The sequence below is a fragment of the Bos grunniens genome, chromosome 1, assembly GCF_055505025.1.
Source record: "Bos grunniens cultivar Pamir isolate PY7600 chromosome 1, Bosgru_T2T1.0, whole genome shotgun sequence".
NCBI lineage: Eukaryota > Metazoa > Chordata > Mammalia > Artiodactyla > Bovidae > Bos > Bos grunniens.
In genome coordinates, this window is record NC_141165.1 from 121,244,229 (window position 1) to 121,265,440 (window position 21,212).

A 21,212-nucleotide genomic window follows, 5' to 3' on the forward strand; every position below is an offset into this window, starting at 1 on the left:
CTCTTTCAGCATACTAAAAACAGTCATTCCAGAAGATTCTATCCCACCAATATTTTCTTGTTTCCTTTGGATTCTGTTTCTTTTAATATCATATTGACTAGATACATGGTTCTCAGCTGTCTTTTTGGTATCTCTATAAGGAATAGATAAAATTCAGTGTGCTTAAAACTGAACTTTCTTTTCAAAATCAGCACATCCTCCTGATATTTCTGTTAATGACATTGCAGTTATCTGTGAATCTTACATGTTATCCCACACTCCATACTCAGTCAGACTCTGAATATTTTCATTCCTATCTCAATATTCTTTCTCACATCCATCTTTTCTTCCCCACTTCCAGTGCCAGCCTCCTAGTTACAAGTACCTCTCCTTCATCTCTTGCCGGGAATGTTGCAGTGGTTTCTTAAGTATGCTTCATGTATCAGACCGATCATTTTTACAACACAAGTCTTGATTTATTTCATACAATTTTAGTGTTTCTAAAATCACACACCAAATCTTTTAATGTCCTGCTGAAAAAGCCATATATATCTTTCCACTGTAGGTAAAAAAAATTGAAAACTCTAATGGTCAAAGCTTTTCCTGAGCTTCCTAAATAACATTTCCTCCTGTTTTCTACCTGTCTCCACATTCAGATGGAACTGAACCACCCTCAGTTCTCTTCGTTTGCACCTAATTTCAGGGCAGAAACTCATGGTGTTGCCTCTGGTGCCCTCTTCACCTCCATCCCAGCCTTTCATCCTTTTGCTTCTTCAGACAGCTTGTTACTTTCCTTGATTCCCTCCAGTCAAATTTGATATACTCACCCAACCCAACTCTTATAGTCCTTAAAAAAACACATATTTTTAAACTATTTAAATATATAAAAAGATATATAGAAGAATGGGGTTTCTCAGGTAGCTCAGTTATATAGAATCTGCCTGCCAGTGCAAGAGATGTGGACTCAAACTCTGGGTTGGGAAGATCCCCTAGAGAAGGAAATGGCAACCTACTCCGGTATTCTTGCCTAAAAAATTCCATGGATAGAGGAGCCTGGTGGTCTATAGTTTATTCTATAGTTTAATTACAATATATTGTTTTACTTATTCTATTTTATTAGCTACTGTTGTTACTCTCTTACTGTGCCTAATTTATAAATTAACTTTATCATAGATATTTATGTATAGAAAAAAACATAGGATTTGCTACTGTCCACTGGGGGTTAGAAAAAGGAAGAGAGTTCCAGAAAAACATCTATTTCTGCTTTATTGACTATGCCAAAGCCTTTGACTGTGTGGATCACAATAAACTGTGGAAAATTCTGAAAGAGATGGGAATACCAGACCACCTGACCTGCCTCTTGAGAAACCTATATGCAGGTCAGGAAGCAACAGTTAGAACTGGACATGGAACAACAGACTGCTTCCAAACAGGAAACGGAGTTCGTCAAGGCTGTATATTGTCACCCTGCTTATTTAACATTCATATGCAGAGTACATCATGAGAAACGCTGGGCTGGAAGAAGCACAAGCTGGAATCAAGATTGCCAGGAGAAATATCAATAACCTCAGATATGCAGATGACACCACTCTTATGGCAGAAAGTGAAGAGGAACTAAAAAGCCTCTTGATGAAAGTGAAAGAGGAGAGTGAAAAAGTTGGCTTAAAGCTCAACATTCAGAAAACGAAGATCATGGCATCTGGTCCCATCACTTCATGGGAAATAGATGGGGAAACAGTGGAAACAGTGTCAGACTTTATTTTTCTGGGCTCCAAAATCACTGCAGATGGTGATTGCAGCCATGAAATTAAAAGATGCTTACTCCTTGGAAGGAAAGTTATGACCAACCTAGATAGCATATTCAAAAGCAGAGACATTACTTTGCCAACAAATGTCTGTCTAGTCAAGGCTATGGTTTTTCCAGTGGTCATGTATGGATGTGAGAGTTGGACTGTGAAGAAAGCTGAGTGCTGAAGAATTGATGCTTTTGAACTGTGGTGTTGGAGAAGATCTTGAGAGTCTCTGGACTGCACGGAGATCCAACCAGTCCATTCTAAAGGAGATCAGTCCTGGGTGTTCTTTGGAAGGAATGATGCTAAAGCTGAAACTCCAATACTTTGGCCACCTCATGCGAAGAGTTGACTCACTGGAAAAGACTCTGGGATGCTGGGAGGGATTGGGGGCAGGAGGAGAAGGGGCCGACAGAGGATGAGATGGCTGGAGGGCATCACGGATTCGATGGACATGAGTTTGGGTGAACTCTGGGAATTGGTGATGGACAGGGAGGCCTGGCCTGCTGCAGTTCACGGCGTAATAAAGAGTCGAACACGACTGAGCAACTGAACTGAACTGAACTGAACTGGGGATTAGTGGAATGAATCCCCTGTCAATAAAGGAGGACTACTGTATTTGCTGAAGTATTTAAGGAAGGGTGAAATAATATATCTGGGATCTGCTTTATAAAAGAGAAAGAACTTTTAACAACTATAGTTGCCGGCACATTAAATGAGCTATCTAGGGATACAGTGATTTCCATCTTACCAAATATGGTCTAAGAAATTTGGGTGCTGTAGAAAGAATGTCTGCATTACTTTTTAGAGAGGAATAGATAATCTCTACGATCTCTTCAGACTCTCAACCATATAATTATATGATGAAATGCATTACTTTTATCAAATGTGATTTTAATTAAAGATATTTAAATTTCCAAGAATAATTTCTGATTGAAATCACAAGTAATATAAAAACATAAACAAATATCTATTCATATATAAATGATAGACATGAGTAATGTCATTAACTAAAAGTCTGTTTATATATCATAATTATGATATTAGAAATACAGTTTGCAAATTATTAAACCAAACCCTTACATATAATCACGATAATCACCATGGAGGATTTTGCATAAATAATCATCTCCCAATACCAGAGGCACTATATAATATATCTGCATGACAAACTATTGAAGAATATATCCCACATTCATGAAACACAGTAAAATTTAATTGTCAAATATAAAATAAATGTAATTGAAGAGCTGAGAGTATTCACAAATGTCAGCTTTATGATTCAAGGACATGGCCCCCTTTGAAGAACATAGAACAGAGACTGCATTTACCATGAAGCACAGAAGACATCTAGATCTGAGATGATGGTTGGATTTTACTTCTCTTTCTAATGTCAATTGATTATGAATGGTGCCTGGAAAAATGCAATGAAGAATGCGTGACCCTCTTTGAGCTCAGTGGGAAAAAAATGGGAAGACTGATGACTGGTGTCCACTACAGTTTGGGGATATAGGAGGGTGGATGAGTTCAGTATTTGCCAATCCTGTAGTAGACCATTAAACATTGACTCACCACAAATCTTTTTCCTCCCACCTCTACCACTTTGACTAGCTATAAAATCTTTCACTAATATTTAAATTGTTACCCATTTTTTCAGAATACATCCTATTCCAGCAGAGTACTAGTTATTTTGAATGGGCAGAATCCTTTTTTTTTTTTTTTTAAATCTTGAGTGTGCATAAAACAGGGTGGCATGCCAGACTTCTTTTCAGCAGATACCCTTCATCCATCAGCAATATAACAGAAAACATTAATTTGGAAAAGAGAAACCAGAACGATGTGGATAATCATAGTACCTCCCCCCACCCCCCCCCAAAAAAAATTGCTGGTTCAATGTCCCTCCTTCTCTCTGGGTCCCATGCTGTCCCTAGACTCTTCCTGAATAGTGATTAAAGCTTTCCTTTGTTGCAGCATCACTGCAGCTGTTAAGTCCCACTGTTGGCATCTGCCCCAGTACCCTCTCTGGTTCTTGCACATTTTGTGATTTTGATTTCTACTTTATATTTTCATTCTTATTCTTTTACTGTTAATTGTAGTTATAATCATTTTAATTTTTTCTTGTTAATGTCAGTTAAAAATCTCTGAACTTTTAATAGTTGATTTACAGTATCGTGTAGTTTCAGCTATTACACCAAAGAGATTCAGTTATATTTGGTTTTCATATTATTTTACATTTTAGGTTATTTCAAGCTTTGAATATGTTGTAAATCTTTCTTGGTTATCTGTTTTATACATATATATTGTTCTTATTATTGCCATACTCCTAATTTATCCTGCATCCCCTTCCCCTTTGGTAGCCATAAATTTATCTTCTATGAGTCTGTTTCTGTTTTGCTTTTACAAAGTTTATTGATTAGGTTTAAACTCTATGTGCTGGCTTATTTAAATGATCTTCAATCCTTTTTAAAAAATGTATTGGAGTATAGTTGATTTAAAGTGTTGTGTTTCAATTCTTTTATGTATTTGCCCATCCTATTGTGATTTTTCCCTTTCCTGTAGATTTTTGCTCCTTTTCTACTTAGAGATCTTTAATATGTCTTTTAGCGTAGACTTAGTATTGATGAATTCTTTCAGTTTTTGCTCATCTGAGAAATTATCTCTTTCTGTTCTAAATTATAATCTTACTGGGTAGAGTATCCTAGGTTGCAGATTCTCCCTTTTCAGAACTTTGAATATGCCATGCCACTCTCTTCTGGCCTGCAGAGTTTCTGCAGAGAAATCTGCTAATAGCCTTATGCAGGTTCCCTTGTAAATAATTCTTTATTTCTCTCTTGCTGCCTTTAGAATCTTCTTTTTGTTTCACTTCTGTCATTTTAACTACAGTAAGTTTGGTGTGGGTCTGTTTGGTGTCACCTTGTTTGGGGCCCTCTGTGCCTCCTGTACTTTAATATATTTCCTTCTTTAGGTTGGGAAGTTTTCAGCCATAATTTCTTCAAATACATTTTCAATCCTCTTTTCTTTCTCTTCTCCTGATACCCATATTTTGGACAGATTTGCAAGCTTTATAAAAACCCATGAATCACGTATGTTGCTTTCCTTCTCTTTCATTTGTCTTCCTGTCTGATATTTTGAGTGGTTGGTTTCCATTATTCTGTCTTCTGGATCACCTGTTCATTCCTCTGTGTCATTTAGTCTGCTATTCATTGCTTCTAAATTGGTTTTTATCTTGGTAGTTCAATTTTCTAATTTTCATCAGTTCATCTTCATAGTTTCTATTTCCTTGTCACAATGATCTGCACTTCTATCAGTAATCTTTCTTAATTTTTTTTTAACATTTTTATCACCTCATTTTTGAACTTGGAGTGTAGTTGACTGGTGAGGTCTGTTTCATTATTTGTTCTTTCAAGGGATTTCAGTTGTTCTTTCAATTGGCAGTAGGCTCTTCTGCCTTTTCATTTTATTTAAATTTCTCTGTCTTTATGAATTTAGAAGAAACAGTTATCTATTTTGGTCTTGAAGGAGTGTTTTTATGTGGGAGCACCTCTGTATTGCTGTGTGTCCAATATTTTCGATATGGGGGCTGATTTTGGTATGGATGTCAGCCATCTCTTTCCTTGGATTATGCTGGACATTGTCGCCTTGATGGGTGACTAGTGTTGCAGTGTGTAGAACCCAAGCTGGATGTGAGTTCAGGCTTCATCTTTGCTCCAAGGTGTCACCACCCTGTCCAGGGCAAAGTCCGCTCTTGTTGGAGTAGAAGCCCTGTGGGTGGGTTGGATTAAACTTGCCCTTGAGTGCATGCCCTGCCAGAAAGAAGGTGATTGGTGAAGCAAGTCACAGCAGACCTAGGCACCACCTGTAGAGGCATTGGCAGTTCCACCCAGAAGCAGCATAAGGTTTCATCCCTTTCTCTGTTGTGTTCATCCCAGGTCCAGTGCAAGGCTATGGTGTAGATTAGGCTGAGTGTCAGGGTGTTGTGCCTGCAGCAATTGAGGTGGCTATCCTGCTAGTGGCTAGACTCTGGGGTGCCACTGTGTAGACTCCTTCCAGAACCTGTCTGCTCTAGAGCTAGGGTAAGTTGCAGAGTGATGTGGGTGGAGCCAGGGTACTCTCTCTGGGAAATGAATCTCTGTGTTCCCCTGCCCAGGGGCTGTCAGGCTGAGATTCAGTGCTTATTTGCAGCTCATTCTTGTGACACTGCTGTGGCTCCACTCAGGCCCTTCAGTCTGCTTCTATGGAACTAGATAGAGTGCTCTCTCTGCCTGAGACTTAGTGCTTAGCTACTGCGTGTTCTATGGTGCCACCCATTGCATGCATTGACAACCGTCGGCCTGGCCTAGCCTGCCACCCCCATGTACATGCTGACCATGGTCTCCAGGGTTCCTCTTGGATCACACCCTAGATGCCACTGTCTCTCTTTGTAGCTAGATTGAACTCTGCCCTGATCTAGCACCAGCCTGTGGTATGGAATGAGCAGAGCTGAGGTATTTGGCTTTTCAGACTGAGAAATGTGGTGAGGTGGCAGCCACCAGTACAAGGCTCTTTCTGCTGACTTAGCAAGCCAGCACATGCACACTCCTCACAAGTAGAGTCTAGGGTTGTCCAGACCTCTGTCTGTCTCAGCAGATTTCTCAGCAGGCAAAGAAAGGGCTTTGTTTCTCCATAGGGTACCCTATTACTGGGATGCCTAGATTGTGAGTCTACATGCCCCCTTCTCTGGGCAAGGAGCCACCCACGGAGACCACCTCTTCCTTAGCAATCCCTCCCAGAGGTGCAAGTCCCAACCTAAGGCCTTTTTTTTTTTTTTGTCCTGCCCAGTTACATGGAGATATTTCTTGCAACTGTGGTATGTGGTAGATCTGCCAGTTTCTAGTTAGTTTTCTGTGAGAAATTGTTGCACAGGTAAATGTACTTTTAATGTGTTCATAGGGAGAGGTGAGCTCTGTCTGCCATCTTAGTGACAGTTTTTTGTCTCTTTTGTTCACTGCTCTTGCATTCACCACCAAGAATAGTGCTTAGATCATAGTAGGCAAAGAATAAATTCTTTGTGAATAAATGCTTTAATAGATGATTAAGCTAACAACACTGCATTCAAGTGGGCATGTTGTGATTGGTTTAATTTCACATTTGGAGAGATGCCTTACTATGAACAAGGTTCTGTATAACAGATTTGGGTCAAGTTATGTGAACTAGACCTAAGATAAAATTCAGATTAAGATATATTTAACATCTTATTGCTATCAATTATTAATAATTATTAGAGTTAATTATGGAGAAGATAGTGGCACCCCACTCCAGTACTCTTGCCTGGAAAATCCCATGGACGGGGGCGCCTGGCAGGCTGCAGTCCGTAGGGTCGCAAAGAGTCGGACACGAATGAGCAACTTCACCTTCACTTTTCACTTTCATGCATTGGAGAAGGAAATGGCAACCCACTCCAGTGTTCTTGTCTGGAGAATCCCAGGGACGGGGGAGCCTGATGGGCTGCCGTCTATGGGGTCGCACAGAGTCGGACACGACTGAAGTGACTTAGCAGCAGCAGCAGAGTTAATTATGTTTCTTTCCATTCCCAAATCACCACTGAATTCTAGATATACACTGCCTTATATTTATACCATTGCTTTAATTTTCTAAATTGCTTCTCTACTCCAGTTGTTAATACTGTGTTTTAATCTATTTTACAAACTGCTGCCAAATTAATCTTTCTACAGAGCACTATGACAATCATGCCCCAGAAATTGACTGTGGCATCTTGGTGCCTAATGCAAAGTCTCTCAAACTGGCCCTAACCCACTTCTACAGACTTTCCTTCTACTACTTCTATGTCATCACCTTGTGCTCCCACTACCTAGCCTTTGTGAGTGTCACCAATTCACATATAAAGATGATCCTCTACATCAGAAACAGGCAACCATTTTGTGTTTAAAAAAAAGATCAGATAACAAATACTTTAGGCTTTGCAAATCATACAGTCTCTGTTACAACTACTCAGCTCTGCCCTGTAGATACAAAATGAGCCCAACAGTAAGGGAATAAACATAGATGTGCTCCAGGAATATATGAATTTCACACAATAGTCATGCGTTACCAAATTTTATTTTTAAAACCATTTAAAAATAGTAAAGCCATCTTAGCTCGATGTATTATACAAAACAGATGTTGAGTGAACTTTGACTCCGGGGCCAATTTGCCACCCTTTGTTCTACATGGGTGTAAATCCTGCTCTTCATTTACAGTTCAGTCTATTCTGTGAGTGCTTCCAAATTGTTAGTACCAACTGTGCCATCTTCTCCCTATCAAACTTTCTTCTGTTTATATAACAAAAATGACCATATTCTGTACTTCTGTGTAACCCCACCAGCACATTTTGTCAATACTAGACACTCAGCATTTGCTGTTTTCTGTCACTACTGATAATAACTTTGATGAACATTAGTTATATCACATTTAACCGTACCTTATAAAAAGAAAAATTAAAGACCTGCTATTTTTTAAAAATGTTTTTGTATTAGCTTATTTCTTTCATCCTAAGATATTTCCTCAGCCCCTCCACATACTCTATTATTTAACATTTCTGACATTAGATTTTTCTTAACTCTATACATCCATTGAGTGTGATGCCAGGCTTTGGCACCAAAAAGTAATTGAATCAGTGGTGCAGCTTACAATCAATGGACTCTTCAGTTCAGTTCAGTTGCTCAGTCGTGTCCGACTCTTTGTGACCCCATGAACTGCAGCACGCCAGGCCTCCCTGTCCATCACCAACTCCCAGAGTTCACTCAAACTCACATCCATTGAGTTGGTGATGCCATCCAGCCATCTCACCCTCTGTCATCCTGCCATCTCATCCTCTGTCATCCCCTTCTCCTCCTGCCCCCAATCCCTCCCAGCATCAGAGTCTTTTCCAATGAGTCAATTCTTTACATGAGGTGGCCAAAGTACTGGAGTTTCAGCTTTAGCATCATTCCTTCCAAAGAACACCCAGGACTGATCTCCTTTAGAATGGACTGGTTGGATCTCCTTGCAGTCCAAGGGACGCACCAGAGTCTTCTCCAACACCACAGTTCAAAAGCATCAATTCTTGGGCACTCAACTTTCTCCACAGTCCAACTCTCACATCCATACATGACCACTGGAAAAACCATAGCCTTGACTAGACAGACCTTTGTTGGCCAAGTAACGTCTCTGCTTTTGAATATGCTATCTAGGTTGGTCATAACTTTCCTTCCAAGGAGTGTCTTTTAATTTCATGGCTGCAATCACCATCTGCAGTGATTTTGGAGCCCCCCAAAATAAAGTCTGACACTGTTTTCATTGTTTCCCCATCTATTTCCCATGAAGTGATGGGACCAGATGCCATGATCTTCGTTTTCTGAATGTTGAGCTTTAAGCCAACTTTTTCACTCTCCTCTTTCACTTTCATCAAGAGGCTTTTTAGTTCCTCTTCACTTTCTGCCAGGACACTTCAATTCTAATCAGAAAAAGGAAAAATAATTCTTCTACAAATTTTTCTTTTGATTTTGAGCTTAGCAGACCACAGCTTCCTAGATCTAGGAATATGGTTTTGATTTGAAATATTCTATACAGCACTCAGATTTTGTCCTATTTTTAGTTTCAGAAAATACTACCATAATCTAAAGCACAAATTTAAGTGATTTTTCTCCCAAATATCTGAGTCTATGAAATAAAAGTCAAGTAGAAATGATATGAGTCCTGCCCTTCAAACTTGTTTGCCTGCATATCCCCTGAAAGAATGCTTGTAAAATTTACTCCCTCACAAATTTTGAGTTGACATCTGAAATATTTTATTATTAAATAGCTGAAAAGAAGTAATTTATATTTTTAAATAAGTGTTAATTTTTAAAAATGTATCCAACTTAATTGTTTTTCTACCGAGCAGTATCTAAACATTTACAGACTTTTACACCTAGAAATTTTACTTGCACTCCTTTAATTTGTACTTTATTTCCCCGCTTTCTTTTATTGAACATTGATTTACAATGTTTCAGGTGTCAGCAATCAGCTATATATAAATACTCTTTTTCGGATTACTTTCCAGTATAGGTTATTAAATACTGAATATAGCTCCCTCTGCTATACAGTAGGTCCTTGTGGTTTATCTGCTTTATATATAATAGTGTGTATCTGTTCATCCAGGCCTGGTATGCTGCAGTCCGTGGGTTGCAGAGTCAGACACAACTGGGCAACTGAACACCTGTTCATCCAAAATCCCTCATTTATCCCTACATCCCTTTCACCTTTGTAACTATAAGTTTGTTTTCTATGTCTGGGAGTCTACATCTATTTTGTAAATCTTTTGTATCATATTTTAGATTCTGCATATAAGTGATCTCACATGTTACTTATGTTTATCTGACTTAATTGACTTAGTATGATAATTTCTAGGTTCATCCATGTTGCTGCAGATGTCATTATTTCATTCTTTTTATGGCTGAATAATATTTCATTGCATATGTATTAATTTGTATTCCAGTTGTCACATAGAATTTTATCTTAATATATTTTATTTTTTAAAAATGTATTAATCACTGTATAACACTTCTATGCAGGAAAAAAATCACAATTTTTAAAAATTTTACTATGTTTAAAGTGTTAAACATGTCTTCTGGTTATTATAATTTTTAGTTTTATATAATTGACCAAAATTCTGTAACTAATTCACACACTTCACTGAAAACCCATGATTTAATGAAGTAGGTTATTTCTTATATAAATCAGTTTGTCATCAGTTTTGTCTTTTAAATAAGCATGAGAAAGTACGCTCACACTAATAAGTAGAGAGGAATGAAATTATAATAGTTGAGACATTTTCTAAGAGTTGTACATTTTAGTGTATATAAACTTTAGATCAAAAGGCAAAAAACGTGATTTATTGCCAAGATTCATTTTAATAAATGATCAGATGTTAGATCATCATCTGATGATATTTTTCTTTAATTGTGTTGAAACCAAATTAATTTTAATGAAAGCTTAGCAACCACCTGACTTGCAAAGCTTTTGTTGAATGATAATTGTAGTGATTCCCTTTCCCTACATCAGTTAATTAAAAATTTTGATTTTAAAATTTGAGGTTTTGATACCACAGAGCAATGCACTACAGTGAGGCACAGGAGCGGTAAGAGTAACTGTAAAAGGAAGGTTGGAAAAAAGGAAATTGCATAGTGCCTAGACCACAGGCCTGGTCCAGTTAGTATAGGGAGAGGGCCGGTACTGAAGTTTAGGAAATTGGTTGCCTTAAGAACCTTTGCTGCTGCTAAGTCGCTTCAGTCGTGTCCAACTCTGTGCGACCCCATAGACGGCAGCCCGCCAGGCTACCCCCGTCCCTGGGATTCTCCAGGCAAGAACACTGGAGTGGGTTGCCATTTCCTTCTCCAACGCATGAAAGTGAAAAGTGAAAGTGAAGTCGCTCAGCCGTGTCCGACTGTTAGCGACCCCAAGGACCGCAGCCTACCAGGCTCCTCCGTCCATGGGATTTTCTAGGCAAAAGTACTAGACTGGGGTGCCATTGCCTTCTCCGTAAGACCCTTTATATCAGTTTAAATTTTTGGAGTCTTCAGGTACTCTCAGAAGTACATTCTCCTGTTGGAAGTCCACTAGTACACAGCCCATTCTATGACAGACATAGAACACTCAGAGAAAAGCCTTGGCCACAAGATGTCACTAAAATTCCATGTTCTACTTTAAGATGTTATTACAAGCTTCTTTACTTCAAAATAATCAACAGCAACATTTGAGTTTTAAACAAGAGGGGGATAAAGTATTCTTAATGCCTTCTTAATTTCAAAGAAAAAAATGTGATGGGGAAAGAAAGGATGATGAAGACAAGCAAGATAGTTTTTGCAGTATTATGCTATCTGAGCCTATACTAATTTGTTTCTAGCAAAATGTAATCCAATAAACTTTAAATGGAATTAAAATTTAGTAAAGTAGGGTACTCTTAAAATGGAACATCTTGTAAAAATAAGTATTTTATTAAAACTCCTAGAAAATTAATACATTTTGTGGATGAAAATAAACCTATTCATTTCATCAGATTTACCTTAGAAAATCTGTTTATTCATCTACATAGCTGTGCAGCCCCTAAAACTTTTTATAATGCAAGTCCACTCAGATTTGAAAACTTAGCACTTAGCGATTGCTTAGTTTTTTTAAGAGTGATGTATATTTTTAGTACTCACTATGTACTTTAGGTATTTTGAGAACTTGTTTATTGGCATGCTACATTTATTACCAGTAGAAGTTAAGCTAATCACTATGCAAAGTCTAGCAGTTAGGAACAGGCATATTTTAAAGTTACCTGTGTATAGTTCTTGGGACTTTCTCTAACGTGCAAACCCAAGAGTTTCAGAAGACCCAGCTTTATAAGGACTAACTTATAAAATGAAGAAAGATATCACAACAAGCCATCTGAATGTAGGGATATAAATAACATAGATTTGCCTATTTACTAATTATAATGAATGAATATATAATAACTAAAAAACTAAATATAATGAATGAATGCTTTATTTTGGCTAGGAAATAACAAAGAATATGAAAATCATCTGATGAAAATATCCACCCCCATCCATGTATCATGCAAAAACACACCCTTGCTCAACATACATCTAAAAGAATATGCACTGATTAATGATAACATTCTGAAAATGTTGATAATTATAATTCATAAAATGTGAATGAAAGAAAATAGGATTTTTTTATGTCATCTCTAACTTTTTATTGAAGTATAGTTGATTTACACCATTGTGTTAGTTTCAGTTTTATAGCAAAGTGATTCACGTTTGGGATATTTCTTTTGCAGATTATATTTCATTATAGGCATTATAAGGTATTGAGTGTAGTGACCTGTGCTATATAGTAAACCCTTGTTGCTTCTCTAGTTTATGTATAGTAGTTTGTATCTGTTAAACTCATACGCCTAATTCCTTCTTTCTCCCCTCCCTTTCCCCTATGGTAACCAAAAATTTGTTTTCTAAGTCTGGAGTCTCTTTGTGTTTTGTATATAGATTCATTGCCATTATTTTTTAGATCACACATATGAGTTATATCATATAGTATTTGTCTTTTCTCCAATTTATTTCACTAAGCATATTCTTTAAGTTCATCCACATTGCTGTAAACGGGAATAGCTCCTTCATATTCTTAGCTGGGTAATATTCCATCGTGTGTGTATAGAACCACTTCTTCCTGAGTCAGTTGTCTACTGTGGACACTCAGGTTTCCATGTGTTAGATATTGAAATAGTGCTGCTATGAACATTAGGGTGCAAGTATCTTTTTGAATTAGAGTTTTCATATTTTCCAGATACATACCCATGAGCAGGATTACTGGATCGTATGGTAGGTTCTATTTTTAGTTTTAAAGGAACCTCTGACAGTTTTTCACAGTGGCTGCTCCAGTTTAATTCCCACCATGTTAGAGGGTTCCCCTCTACTCCATACCCTCACCAGCATTTATTATTTGAAGACTTTTTGATGATAGTCTTCTGACTGGTGTGAGGTGATACCTCATTGTGGTTTGAGTTGTATTTCTTCAATAATTAGCAATGTTGAGCATCTCTTCATATGCCTGTTGGCAATCTGTATGTTTTCTTTGGGAAAATGTCTATTTAGGTCTTCTGCATTTTTGACTTGGTTGTTTTGTTTGATATTGATTTGTATCAGCTGTTTGTATATTTTGGATTTTAACCCCTTGTTGGTAACATCATTTGCCAATATTTACACCCATTTCATAGGTTGTCTTTAGTTTTGTTAATGGTTTTCTTTGCTGTGCAAAAGCTCTTAAGTTGGATTAGGTCCCAGTTGTTTATTTTGCTTTTCTTTCTTTATCCTTAAGATCTAAGAAAATATTGCTATGGGTTTACATTAGAGAATGTTTTGCCTATGTTCTGTTTTATGAGTCTTACGGTGTCATGTCTTATAAAGGTCTTTAAGTCATTTTGAGTTTATTTTTGTATATAATATGAGGGAGTGTTCTAACTTCATTGATTTATATGTGGTTGTCCAGCTTTCCCAACATCAACTGCTGAAGAGACTGTCTTTCCTCCATTGCCTGTTCTTTGTCACAGTCTCCTTTGTCATAGATTAACTGACCCAAGGTGTGTGGGTTTGTTTCTGAGCTCTCTAGTTTGTTAAATTTATCTATATTTGTTTTTGTGTCAATATCACACTATTGTTTTAAAAACATTTTATTTTACATAAAAGTAAAGCCAATTAACAATGCGATGATAGTTTCACAGCAAAGGGACTCAGCCATACATATACAAGTATCCATTCTTCTCCAAACTCCCCTCCCATCCCAGGCTGCCACCTAACACCGAGCAGAGTTCCCTGTGCTATGCAGTAGGATCTAGTTGGTTATTTTAAACACAGCAGTATGAACATGTGGATCCCAAACTCCCTAACTGTCTTTCCCCCCCATTCTCTCTCCCCTCCCTGGCAACCATAATTTTGTTCTCTTAAGTCTGTGAGTCTGTTTCTGTTTTGTAAATATGTTCATTTTTATCATCTTTTTAGATTCTCCATATAAGGGATATCATATTTCTCCTTCTCTGTCTTACTTCATTCAGCATGACAATCTCTAGGTCCACACATGTAGCTGCAAATGGCATTATTTCATTCTTTTTAATGGCTGAATGTTAATGGAATACAATATTCCATTATATATGTATATGTACCACGCCTTCTTTATCCATTCCTCTGGGATGGACATTTAGATTGCTCCCATATCTTGGCTACTGTAAACAGTGCTGCAGTGAACACTGGGGTGCAGGTTTCCTTTTGGATACCTATTTCTTTTCTCTGGGTATATGCCCATGACTGGTATAGCAGAGTCATATGGTAAAACTTACTTTAGATTTTTCAGGAACCTCTACACCATTCTCCATGGGGGCTGTATCAATTGACATTCCCACCAACAGTATAGTAGGGTTCCTTTCTCTCCACACCCTCTCCAGCATTTATCTGTGGATATTTTTTTTTTTTTTTAATGATGATAGCCATTTTACCTGGTGTGAGGTGATATCTCATTGTAGTTTTGACTTGAAAGTGAAAGTTGCTCAGTCGTGTCCAACTCTTTGCGACCTCATGGACTATATAGTCGATGGAATTCTCCAGGCCAGAATACTGGAGTGGGTAGCCTCTCCCTTCTCCAGGGAATCTTCCCAACCCAGGGATTGAACCCAGGTCTCCTGCATTGCAGGCAGATTCTTTACCAGCTGAGCTACCATGGAAGCCCTAGAATACTGGAGTGGGTAGCCTATCCCTTCTCCAGTGGATCTTCCCAACCCAGGAATCAAACAGGGGGTCTCCTGCATTGCAGGTGGATTCTTTACCAACTGAGCTATCAGAGAAGCAGTTTTGACTTGCATTTCCCTAATAATTCGCAATGTTGACCATTTTTTCATATGTCTCTTGGCCATCTGTATGTCTTCTTTGGAGAAATGTCTATTTAGGTCTTCTGCCCATTTTTTGACTGGATTGTTTTGATGATATTAAGCCTCATGAGCTGTCTTGATTAATGTTTTTACACTGAGGTCTACAAGGGTTATGCCTCCAGCTTTGTTCTGTCCTTGGGATTGCTTTGGTAATTCTGGGTCCTTTGTGGTTCCACATAAATTTAGGATTTTTTGTTCCAGCTGTGTGAAAAATATGAGTGTTTTGATGAAGATTACATTAAATTTGTAGATTGCTTAGGATAGGATGACCATTTTAACAATATTCTTCCAATCCAAAAGCACAGGATATTTTTCCGTTTCTTTGAATCATTTTCAATTTTATCAATGTTTTATAATTTTCAGCATATAGCTCGTTCACATCCTTGTTTAAGTTTATTCCTAGGTTTACTTATTTTTGATGCCATTTTAAACAGGATTGTTCTTTTACTGTTTCTAAAATTTCATTACTACTATAAAGAAATGCAACAGATCTTTGTATCCTGTATCCTTCAACCTTGCTAAATTCATTTGTTACTTCTAATAGATTTTGTATGGAGACTTTAGAGTTCTCTATGTATCATATCTACATATCTCTATATATCACCAGGGCTTCCCTGTGGCTCAGCTGATAAAGAATCTGCCTGCAATGCAGGAGACCTGGGTTTGATCCCTGGGTCAGGAAGATCCCCTGGAGAAGGGCACGGCAACCCACTTGAGTATTCTTGTCTTGAGAATTCCATAGACAAAGGAGCATGATGAGCTACAGTCTGTGGGGCAGCAAAGAGTCGGGACACGACTGAGCGACTCTTTCTCTCACACACACACACACGGCATCTGCAAATAGTAACAGTTTTATCCCTTTTGTTGGATTTCTTTCACTAAGATTTCTGATACTATGAGAGTAGGCATCATGAGAAGCTATGTGTAGCCATCCTTGTCTTGTTCCTGAATTTAGTGGGAAGGCTTTTTCACTGTTGAGTATTATGCTGACTGTGGGTTTATCATAAACGGCTTTTATTATGTTGAGCTATATTCCCTCTGTATCCACTTGGGTAAGAATTTTTATCAGGAATAGATGTTGAATTTTGTCAAATGCTTTTCTGACATCTTATTGAGATGATCATGTGATTTTTATCTTTCCTTTTGTTAATATGATGTATCACATTGACTGATTTGTGTATGTTAAACCACCCTATGACACTGGAATGAATCCAACTTGATTATAGTGTATGGTATTTTTTATACACTGTTGGATTGCTAATATTTTGTGGAAGATTTTTGCATCTACAGTTGTTAAAGATATTAGTTTATAATTTTCTATTTTTGTGGTGTTTTGGTATCAAGGTAATGGTGGCCTCATAGAATTAATTTGGGAATACTCCCTCCTCTTCAATTTTTTGGAGTAGTCTTCAGTGAAAACAAGCTCAAATAAAATTTCAGGATCATCACCCAAACAATGAGATCCAAATATCTGAGGAGAACTCACCAGAACACGTGAGGAGTACCAAGAAGCCAGCAGGGCACAGTGGGCCCTTACTGAGTGCCAGTTCCAGGTAGACTCCAGGTGTCCTCTGGTGAATGTCTCTGATATCCAGGTAGCTGCACCAAGCATATGTCAACAAAACAATTGGTCAATCTAAGAAAGAAATGGAAAATTTTGAGCCAAATTTGAGGACTATAACCCAGGAAGAATATCTCACAAAGTTCCAAGAACCATTCTACCCATCAGAAGGCAGTTATACAAGTTTTTTTAGACAGAAAACTGTACATTGAATGATAGGTTATTGACAGTTTACACAATCCAGAGCTAAGCACTCTGTAGCTCCTTACAAGATCAAGAAGGAATGTTATCTTTAAGGAGTTATCTCCTTGATGCTAGGGGAATCTTGCTCTTTATGGTTAAGCAACTATTTCTGCTGATGGGGGAGGTTTGGTTGATGCATAATGTAGATACATAATGCACAGTAGAGAGGAGAGAGGAAGTCAAAGGGCAGAGAAATAAATTTGTTTAAATCCTTGTCTTTCTATAAAATGAATTTTATTTCATAGCCAGCATTTCCACACTTTTCATGAGTCTACACATCTTGAGCCCTTCTATCGGTTCCAGTAGTTCTCCCCAGCATCCAAGGGGGCTTGTCTGCTCTGTGGAGAACCCTATGACTGGGCTGCCCAATCTGTGGCTCAGCCTCCTTGCTCCCCAGGGCGAGGGTCCACCCATGCAGAGTATTTCTTCCTTTCACATTCCTTTCAGGGTCTGAGGTCCCAATCTTACTCTTCTTCTTCCATCCTACCAGTATGTGATTTTTCTTAAAGCTTCCATTGTGAAAAAATTCCACAAGTTTCCAATTAGTTTTCCAAGAGAATTGTTCTGTATGTGGATGTATTTTTGATGTGTTTGTGTGGGAATGTGAGCTCCATTCTCCTATTCCACCATCTTGATCTGAACCCTGAAAATAGGTTCTTTTAAAATTTTTTCACTCTACTACTGAAAATGTTTCAAAGAAGCTTTATTTGGATGGAAAGTAAAAGGAGATAGTTAAATTGATCTGACAAACTGCCAGAATATGGATTATAAAAGGATAGAAAATAAGAGCATTGACTAGCTGCTAAAAAATGATGATGATTCTAGTTGTTAGCAAGAAAAGGTGATTACTGTGTTTTTTGTTTTTTGTTTTTTTTTTTTAAACAGTATAGTCAAGGCTATGGTTTTTCCAGTGGTCATGTATGGATGTGAGTTGGACTATAAAGAAAGCTGAGTGCCGAAGAATTGATGCTTTTGAACTGTGGTGTTGGAAAAGACTTGAGAGTCCCTTGGACTGCAAGGAGATCCAACGAGTCCAATCAGTCATTGGAAGGACTGATGTTGAAGCTGAAACTCCAAGACTTTGGCCACCTGATGTGAAGAGCTGACTCATTTGAAAAGACCCTGATGCTGGAAGGATTGAGGGCAGGAGAAGAAGGGGAGGACAGAGGATGAGATGGTTGGATGGCATCACCGACTCAATGGACATGGGTTTGGGTGGACTCCGGGAATTGGTGATGGACAGGAAGGCCTGGCGTGCTGCGGTTCATGGGGTCATAAAGAGTCAGACACGACTGAGCAACTGAACTGAAAATCAGGTCAGCATAAGCTTTTAGTATACAACTTGTTCTATAAGAATTATATATAAGCAATTTATCCCATAAATCTGTTCTGTATTACCACGTTCATAACAAAGAAGAAGTTTGTCACTGCTTTGGTATTCTAATAGACATGTGAGGCCCCAAACCTCCTGTTTTTATGAATATACATACCAAATTTCTTTTTAGTCATATACTTTCTCTCACAATAATCTTTTTGAGTCATCATAAGAAAAATCTACCTGCAGATAATGTTAAATGGGTTCCCAACCTGTCCTTTGCATGCAGCTCAAGAAAGAACTTTTTCATGTTATGTTGCAATACCCTAATATACCTAATGTTTCTGAATTAAGGCAAGAAAATAAGATGGAGGTTAGGTGGGGATAAAGCTCTATACAACTAAGCCATTTGCAAAACACTTCTGTATTACAATTAACATTATGGACCTGGAGGAATGTCTCTTCAAGAAAGTAGGTCAACAGGTTGAGTATTCCACATGAGCAAGGCACCTAAAATCAAGGAAAGGCCATTTACTGACATTAACAGTGTCCGAAAGAAATACTTTTAAACTCTGCTCTGATCTCAAAACCTCATGTGAACACCTTTCCTCTAAAACAGGAAGTATACAGGAAAAAGTTTTCACCTCATGCCCAGTGTTTGCATTATAAAAATGGTGTAGATTTAAAAGATAAAACTTGGTGTTTTCTTTCCCCTTCAGCATTGGATCAACATCTAGACAGTTCATAGTTGATAATTAACTGTTCTTTTTTAACAAGATGAGTTGTTTGACTTTTTTTGCGTTAACACTTTAATTTACCTAGCCACCACCTTCATAGCTGCCCTAGGAGCTGGCATTCCATCATTAAAAGATCATGCTACATACTTTCTGTGTGTGTCTGCTTAGTTGCTCAATCGTCTCCGACTCTTTTGTGACCCCATGGACTGCAGCCTGCCAGACTCCTATGTCTATGCGGATTCTCCATTCAAGAATACTGGAGTGGGTTGCCATGCCCCTCTCCAGGGGATCTTCCCAACCTGGGACTCAAACCCAGGTCTCCTGCACTACAGGCATTCTTTACTGACTGAGCCACCAGAGAAGCCCACATCCTGTACTGAAAAATAAATTTTGGTGAAGACATCCTTTTTAGTCTTCACCAAAATTTATTTTCCAGTATATTATTATTTTCTAAATACACAGATTTTCAGGGATGAATTAGGACAAGTTAAGGACTTCTCTCTCAATACATGTAATACACATATACCCAATAATGGGTCTGAAAATATCCTCTAGAACACATATGAAAGGAATTACTCTTCTGTGTTGTCACTAAATTACAGAACTTTCTGATACAACTTTTCCAGTACCACTTTTGTCCTGATTATATGTTATTAATGTTGAAACTGGTTTTAACAAGCTTTCGACAAGTCTTTTTTTTTATATTATTATTATTGCTATTACTGTTACAGATTTGACGTTTGAACTGAGTCTACAAGTTCAGACCCACATGTAATGGATTGCTTCACGGTTGTTGGGAGGCTAGTGTTACTATATAATTTTATACATAAATAACTTCTGAGGATTACATCTGATGGCAGGAAACACAGGACAGATGGATATAATCATTAAGAGATGCTAAAATGTGCCTGAGTGTCCAAGAGACTTATCTAAGGTGGGGACCCTCCTAAGGCAGGGACTTAAGTTATTAATCTTAAGTGAGGCGGCTTCACACTACTAGGTGCTGAGTGAGCTGTAAGCCAGGTGCCTGGGACAGAAACTGACAACAGTCTCTTACACTTGGCCTTAAGGAATGCAATTCAGGATGATGCTTCTGTAATTCTGGACTCTCCTCCGTCTTGTGTAACATTTTAAACTGAGATATTTTATAATTACTCAGAAAAAATAAAATCACCTAACTAAATTCATTTACTAGAGAAATCAATGTTTTAAAAGGATCTGAAGACTTCAGCAACATGCAAATATATGTGCTACTGACCAATGGTAAATAGATTCAGTCCAAAAAGTTTTTTCAGAGGTTTATTACTGTTCTTCCTTATATGGTTTAGTTGATGTTTTGAAGACATCACACAAAAGCTCCTGCACAGAACATACAGATTCTAACTCCATTCACGCTGAAGTTCTTTCTACTATTTACATTATGGAATTTTTATGAATAGTAGTATTCATTACTATTCAATCATTTTTCAGTTACTTATTTTTGTGAATTGGAAATAAGTATCAACTGTAAGATGCAAGTCTAATTTACATGAAAATTAATAGAAAGTACCTTAGTGAAGATGAACACCTTGTTGACTTCATGCAGGCTAAAGTAAACTGACCAACAGTCCTTGTATACATATGTATCTAATAACTAGAAAGAACATAGTTAAAAATGAGATTTTCTATGAAAACCATATCTTACATTTAAAATTTAGAAAACATGAATTATGTGCAAAAAATTATAAAAATACATTTTAAAAAATATTTCATTTTTTTCCTTCTGAACTATGAAACTGTTTACTATGGTCTCCATTCTTTTAGCAGCATTGCTCTAATCTGAAAATTAGGATTTTACCTACAATTCAGATTAAGCACTAAAATATGTCAATGGTTAAAGTAGTAAGGGCATCAATGAGATATCACAGAGAACCACCTTCTAATAATAAAATAAACTATTAACCAGTAATCATTGCTTTATATAAGTTAAAGTGAGAAAATCATTAAGAAACTAGAATAAGCTACTTTATGAACCAACTGTCTTCTGTTAAAATACCTGCTACATAGTAAGAACTCAATAAACATTCACCAAATTCAAAGAACATTTAAGAGAAAACACCAATGTTATTTAAAATCAACTTTTCCCCTCAGT

The 21,212-nt window shown here is 37.5% G+C and overlaps 1 long non-coding RNA gene across 1 annotated transcript in view; it reads right to left on the reverse strand.

Moving 5' to 3' along the window:
* Positions 1 to 20,745, reverse strand: part of LOC147380174 (uncharacterized) — a 32,710-nt gene extending 11,965 nt beyond the window's left edge. Inside the window, exons 1-2 of the long non-coding RNA XR_015134859.1 lie at positions 20,631 to 20,745; positions 16,712 to 16,861 (exon numbers count right to left, since the gene is read on the reverse strand). This is a non-coding gene — a long non-coding RNA (uncharacterized LOC147380174). The remainder of the gene's footprint in view (positions 1 to 16,711; positions 16,862 to 20,630) is intronic.
* Positions 20,746 to 21,212: the final 467 nt, after the last annotated feature.